The sequence below is a fragment of the Orycteropus afer genome, unplaced genomic scaffold, assembly GCF_000298275.1.
Source record: "Orycteropus afer afer isolate SDZICR_OR568_19922 unplaced genomic scaffold, OryAfe1.0 scaffold00191, whole genome shotgun sequence".
Classification (NCBI taxonomy): Eukaryota; Metazoa; Chordata; class Mammalia; order Tubulidentata; family Orycteropodidae; genus Orycteropus; species Orycteropus afer.
The window spans coordinates 4,678,995-4,686,657 of record NW_006921778.1 but is presented as its reverse complement, the minus strand read 5'-3'; the positions used below and the strand labels follow the sequence as shown (position 1 = coordinate 4,686,657).

The 7,663-nt window shown below is 41.9% G+C and overlaps 1 protein-coding gene across 1 annotated transcript in view; it reads left to right on the top strand.

Moving 5' to 3' along the window:
* Positions 1 to 7,663, top strand: part of CAMK4 (calcium/calmodulin dependent protein kinase IV) — a 453,274-nt gene that overhangs the window by 436,801 nt on the left and 8,810 nt on the right. The window lies entirely within an intron of this gene.

Genomic DNA, 7,663 nt, shown 5'->3' with positions numbered 1-7,663 from the left:
GAGGAGTGGCTGGTGGGTTTGAACCACCAGCCTTCTGGTTAGCAGTCAAGTGCCTTAGGCACTATACTACCAGAGCTCCTAATAACCTCATAGAAAACTGAAAGATCTCTGGGTGGACTTGAATGGCCAATCTTTCAATAAGCTGATAGAAAACTGAAAGACTGGCCATTCAAGTCCACCCAGAGATGCCTCAGTAGAGAGGCTTGGGAGTCTGCTTCTCTGAAAGATCACAACCATTGAAAACATCATGAAGCACGGTTCTACTGTTGTCCACATGGGGTCATCAGAAGTCAGAATTGACTCAACAGCAACTGGAGTTTTTGGTAGCACAGGACATTTGACATCAGTCATCTGGAGAAAATCACACAGGTAATCAGAAGCTGGCTTTTGAATCATAAATTAGCTCTCCAGGGGATTTTAGGAGTCATCCAGTCCTTCTGTCATTTTAAAAAGATGAGTATGACAAAGCCCAGAGAGGAAAAATGACAATCTGAGGTCACTCAGCTTCGGAGGAGAGAGACATTGTTAAGACTGACAATCCAGATTTCCAGTGCTCTTTTCCCTCCAACTATTTCTTCCTTATCATCTGTGTTCTTTTGTAGAACATATCTAGTAGGTTCCATACTTTCCCAATATGACTGGGAGGAGTGGCTGTATGTGTGATGTGCATGGATGTACCATCCCAACTCCTCCCTCAAGTCAGACTCCTCACTCCTAGATCTTTCTTGAACCTGTCAATTTCTCTTCACCTCCAACCCCACTATCAAAAGCCACACCACCACCTGTCCCACCTGGACCACTGCCACAATCTCCTGCCTGACTTCCTTGGCCCTTTTCCTGACCTTCTCAAATATACTTCCATGGAGAATCCAGAAAGACAGTATAACTCAAATCATGGCACTCCCCTGTTGTAAGACTCTTAGGATAGGATCCAGAATCCATAACAATATCTACATGATACAGCTTTCTAATGCCATCACTTATTTCACATCAGTCTCCTTTAATCCCTCTTCATTCCAACCCAGCCCACCAGACTTTCAGTCCTCATTAGTGCAGCTCTGGATATTGATAATTGCTCATTCTTGTGCTTGATAATGTCTTGTCCTCTTTCCTTCCTTCTTCCTCTACACCATTACACACACACATACACTGTTTGCCTGGGTAACTCTATCTTCAAGCCCAAGCTTCCAGATGACATCATCTGGAAAGCATCCTCAATCTCTCCTTTCCACAATTTCCTTCTGCCATATTCATCTTTCTTCCTGGATTTCCCTTTTGTGGTTTCAATATTTTCTCCCCTAATTAGATTGAAAGCTCTATGTATGAGAGGACAAGATTTGTGTCACTTGAAATTAGTACTATACATATATGTAGGCTCAGTAAATATTTATTAAGTCAAACAATGGATCAGTGACAAGACCATGGATCTTTAGAGTCAGACATACCTGGATTCAAGGCCTGCCTTTGTTACACCTAGAAATGGGACCTTGGGCTTGTTATTTAACCTCTCAATGCTTAATTTTCTCATCTGGAATGATAATAGTACCCTGCTTCTAAGTTGTCATGACAATGAGTGACATCATGCATCTTAAGTAATCTTAAATAAATAAGTAACACTCATTACTTACGTAATGAGTGCCAAATAACTCATTAATTTTCCTTATTTAGTCCTTCCATTTCTTTTCATCCCTAATCAAAATTAAATTGATAAGAGGGTTAACTATGATGTACCTCCATTCAGTTGAAGCTTCCATTGGTTAATAAATTTATAAAACTCCAGAACTAGAGAAATCATTGGAGGCTTGCATTTGATCTGTCCTCTGTAGAAGCTACAGTGCCAATGGGAGGGGGCTTCAGGTGCTGTAGGATAATGGCAAGGTTTGGGTTTGAATCCCAACAATGTCACTGGATCTTGCTGACTTTCAGCAATCTGATGCATCAAATCTTCAAATGTAAGGATTAAAAATCACATATGTAAATTTGAGGCACATATTGACTCTCAATAAATTCTTTATATTTTCTTCAGGAGGAAGAAGAGAATAGTAATTGCAGAATGCATACTTGTCACAGATGTAAGGATTAGGTATTATTTGTATAAAATTATTAGTACACATGTTGAACAGATGATGGCTATGACTATTATCAGATTTTTATTTAGCGCCATGCCCTCTTTCTCTTAACCATCCTTACCTTTCTTCACCTCCTCTCATATTTAAAGCCCAGATAGTCTTATATCCATTTGGGTTTTTTCTTTCTTTCCTATCTTTTTAATGACCTTTTACTTTCTTCATGTATAATGTTCTGGATGTCATCCCACAACTCATCTAATCTTTGGTCACTGCTATGCAATGTATCAAATCTGTTCTTCAGATGGTCTCTGAATTCAGGTGGTATATACTCAAGGTCAAATTTTAGCTGTCATGGACTTGTTTTGATTTTGTTCCACTTCATCTTGAACTTAGAAAATGATGGTCTGTTCCACAGTAAGTTCCTGGCCTTGTTTTGACCAATGATACTGAGTTTATTAATCCACCCTTTCCACATATGTAGTCGATCTGATTTCTGTGTATTCCATCTGGTGAAGACCACATGTATAGTTGCCATTTGTTCTGGTTACCTAGTACCACTCTGACAAGAATATACCACAAATGGGATGGCTTAAACAAACAGGAATTTATTCTTACAATTTGGAGGCTTAAGTTCAAGTTCAAAGTGCCAGGCTCTAGGGGCTGGGTGAAAGCCCCTCAACCTTGGGATCCAGCTCTGCCTCCTGCTCCCTGCCCACTGGAGCTAGAGGCATTTCTTCTTTCAGACAGCTGCTGGCTGCTGAGGCTGAGAAGCCCCAAGGTTGACAAGTAAAAAGGCACAGTCCCGATGCTACCAAACCACACAGAAGGTCATTAACTTAAGTCCATTGTAAGTCCCAAGGTCGGCAGAGCATAGCAGGCTGCTGAGCAACGACACAGCTACATGCAGGGTCCAAGCATGCCATAAGCTAGAGACTATCCCCAAGGCTTGTCCTTATATACAGGAAGCAGCCCACATCCCAAAGGCAGCTATTCAGCTGCTTGTGGTAGATCCCACCATGGAGTTGATTGCCAGTCTCATCATGGGGAATAACTACCACCAGCTGCCCAGCCACTCAACTTGGCACCTGTACAGATCTTCAATGGGTGGTATCTGTACAAGTCTCCTCCACTGGGTGGCTCCAGTCCCCTAGTTCCTCTAAGTGGCGACCTCACCCCCTTGGCCTGGTGGGTCCCGTTCCTCTCCCTCTTGGGCATGGCAGTCCTGCCCCCTCACTCTTCGGCAGCGGCTATGGCTCCATCCCACTGGCTCACATGAACTAGCAGCCCCATAATACAAAACCAAGTTGGTGAAGGCCTGACTCTTTGAAACCTAGGGGGCTGTGGTCATTCCACCCCAAAGGCCATGGTCCTACCCTTTCAGGCTGAGGCAGCTCTGCTTCTGTTTCCTTAGTCTCCGCTTCTGCCAATTAATGCCAAAGGCAACCCACTCCATTGAAAAACCCTGCCCCAAAAGCACTCAGCTTTTTTGCTCCGTAGGCCAGCCAACCTGCTACTCCATTTCATGCCAATCTTTTCTACCAATTAATGCCCAAGGGCAACCCACTCGCCAGTAAGCTGCCTAACCAAAGGCATCAAGCTTTCTCCTCTGTGGGCTGGTTAGGCTGTCGCTGTCTCATGTCAGTTCTCTTGGCTCTGATCCTGCCATCTCTCATGCCGGTCTCTTCCTCTACTCCTGCCATCTGTCATGCAGTATGCCAGGGTCTCTCTGCCAGGGTCTCGGGTCAAGGACGCACTCCACTCCTGTTTCCACATTTTAGGTATCTGTCAGAGCAGCACTCCACTCTCTTGGTACCAAATTCTGTTCTGGTTACCTTGTACCACTCTGACAAGAATATACCACAAATGGGATGGCTTAAACAAACAGGAGTTTCTTCTTACAGTTTGGAGGCTTTAAGTCCAAGTTCAAAGTGCCAGGCTCTAGGGGCTGGGTGAAAGCCCCTCAACCTTGGGATCCAGCTCTGCCTCTTGCTCCCAGCCCACTGGAACTAGAGGCATTTCTTCATTCAGACAGCTGCTGGCTGCTGAGGCTGAGAAGCCCCGAGGTTGACAAGTAAAAAGGCACAGTCCCAATGCTACCAAACCACACAGCAGGCCATTAACTTAAGTCCATTGTAAGTCCCAAGGTCGGCAGAGCATAGCAGGCTGCTGAGCAATGACACGGCTACATGCAGGGTCCAAGTGTGCCATAGGCTAGAGACCATTCTCAAAGCTTCTCCTTATATACAGGAAGCAGCCCATATCCTGAAGGCACCTACTCAGCTGCTTGTGGTAGATCCCACCATGGAGTTGATTACCAGTCTCATCATGGGGAATAACTACCACCAGCTGTTCAGCCACTCAACCAGGCCCAGCCAAGTTGACACACAAACATAACTACCACACCATTTATGTTATTGAAAAATGGTATTTGGAACGAATAAGTTGTTTGTCTTGCAAAATTCTGTCATGTGATTCTCAGCATCATTTATATCACTAAGACCATATTTTGCAACTACTAATTCTTCTTCTTTGTTTCCAACTCTCATGTTCCAATGACCAGCAATAATTAATACATCTCGATTGCATGTTTGGTCAATTTCAGACTGCCAGAATTTGGTAAAAATCTTCAATTTCTTTATCTTTTTGCTTTGGTGGTTGGTGCATAAATTGGCATAATCCATATTAACTGGTCTTCCTTGTAGACATATGGATATTATCCTATCCCTAACAGCATTGTACTTCAGGATAGATCCTGAATTTTTTTTTTTTTGAGAATGAATGCAATGCCATTCTTCTTCAATTTGTCATTTGCAGCATAGTAAACCATATGATTGTCTGATTCAAAATGGCCAATACCAGTCCATTTCAGTTTACTAATGCCTAGGATACCAACCTTTATGTGTTCCATTTTATTTTTGACAACTTCCAATTTTCATAGATTAGTACTTTGTGCATTCTACGTTTGCAGCTGTTTCTTCCCTTTGGATGGGAATACCAAAATGGATGTCAGAAGAGCCTGTGAAACTTGCTCTTGAATATAGACTACCTAAAGTGAAAGGAAGGAATGTTGGTTGAAATAAAAGAGCTGAACAGAAGATTTCAAAGGGTGGTTGGAGAAGACAAAGTAAAGTATTATAATGGAATGTGCAAAGATCTGAAATTAGAAAACCAAAAGGGAAGAACAGGCTCAGCATTTCTCCAGCTGAAAGAACTGAAGAAAAAATTCAAGTCTTGAATTAAAATATCAAAGGAATCTATGAGCAAAGTATTGAATGATGCAGGAGCATCAAAAGAAGATGGAAAGAGTACACAAAGTCACTGTACCAAAAAGAATTAATCAGTGTTCAATCATGTCATTAAGTAGCATATGATCAAGAACCAATAGTAATGAAGGAAGAAGTCCAAGCTGCACTGAAAGAATTGGTGGAAAACAAGGCTCCAGGAATACTCAATAAGTATTCCTATTGAGATGTTTCAACAAACAGATGCAGCTCTGGGAGGTGCTTACTTCTCTATGCCAGGAAATTTGGAAGACAGCTGCCAGATAAATGGATTGGAAGAGATCCATATTTGTGCCCATTCCAAAGAAAGGTGATCCAACAGAAGGTGAAAATTATTGGACAATATCATTAATGTCATGTGCAAGTAAAATTTTGCTGAAGATAATTCAAAAATAGTTGCAGCAGTATATTGACACGGAACTTCTAGAAATGCAAGCTGGATTCAGAAGAGAACATAGAATGAGGAATACCAGTGCTGATGTCAACTGGATCTTGGCTGAAAGCAAAGAATATCAGAAAGATGTTTACCTGTGTTTTATTTACTATGCAAAGGTATTCACCTGTGTGGATCATAACAAATTATGCATAACATTGGGAACATAGAAATTCCAGACCACTTAATTGTGCTCATGAGGAACCTGTACATAAACCAAGAGGCTGTTGTTTGAACCGAACAAAAGAATACTGCGTGGTTTAAGATCATGAAGGGTGTGCATCAGGGTTTTATCCTTTCACCATACTTATTCAATCAGTATGGTGAGCAAATAATCTGAAAAGCTGGACTATATGAAGAAGAATGTGGCATCAGGATTGGAGGAAGACTCATTAACCACTTGGAATATGCAGGTGATACAATCTTGCTTGCTGAAAGTGAAGATGACTTGAAGCACTTCCTGATGAAGATCAAAAACTTCAGTCTTCAGTATGGAGTACACTTCAAAATAGAGACAACAAAAATCCTCACAACTGGACTAATAAGCAACATCATGATAAATGGAGAAAAGGTTGAAGTAGTCAAAAATTTCATTTTATTTGGGTCAACAATCAACATCCATGGAAGCAGCAGTCAAGAAATCAGACATCATATTGCACTGGGCAAATTCTGCTGCAAAAGACCTCTTTGAAGTGAAAAGACCTCTTTGAAGTGTGAAGAAACAAAGATGTCACTTTGAAGACTAAAGTGCACCTAAGCCAAGCCATGGTATTTTCACTTACCTCACATGCATATGAAAGCTGGACAATGAATAGGAAGACCGAAGAAGAGGTGATGCCTAAGAATAGTGGTCTTGGTGAAGAATACTGAAAATGCCATGGACTGCCAGAATCACAAACAAACATATCCTGGAAGTATAGCCAGAATGCTCCCTGGAAATAAGAATGGCCGGACTTTGTCTCACCTTCTTTGGTCATATTGTCAGAAGGGACCTGATTTTGTTCTCTAGTGACCATCAATGGGTTCAGACTGCTGACCTTTTGGTTAGCAGTCTAGTACTTTAACCACTGTACCAGCAGATCTTGTTTACAAGGCTCCTACTCCCCAGAATGTTTTTTAGAAGCAAGAATTGCCAGACTTCTCACCTATTTTGGTCATGTTGTCAGAAGGAATTAGTCCCTGGAGAAGGATATCATGCTCGTTTAAGTTGAGGGTCAGTGAAAAGGGGGAGACCCTCAATGAGATGGATTGACACAGTGGCTGCAACGATGGCTCAAGCATAATGAAGATTGTGAGGATGGCGCAAGACAGGGCAGTGTTTCATTCTATTGTACACGGGGTCCCTATGAGTTGTAATCAACTTGATGACACCAAACAACAGTCTTACATCTCTGTCCTCTACAAACCCAGGGTCTCTAACCCAAACATGTATTCCTTTGAACTGTTACAGAAAGAAGGTGAAATGAAGACCAGATGATAAATAAAATTCCTCATCTGACTTGCTGCCTGATGTTGTTAATCTGTGTTCAGTTCTTTTTAGGTTGTTAGAGTCAGAAAAGATTTTGGACCTTAAAGTATCTAAAGCCCCTCATTTAACACACAAGCAGACCACAGCCTAGAGAAGTTGACTACCTTGAGAGGCACCATGATATCATAACCACAGGATGAGTTTGGGGTAAAAGAAACATTAGTTTGAATACAGCCTTCACCAATTACAGGTTTTCTGACTGTGAATTTGCTACTTGATCTTTCTCAGCTTCCTTCCACCCCTCATTTGTGAAGGGGAGCTCATAATTCCACATTGATAAGGTTATTGAAGGGATCTCTGGTGGCATAGTGCCTAAGGCATTTGACTGCTAACCAGAAGGCTGGTGGTTCAA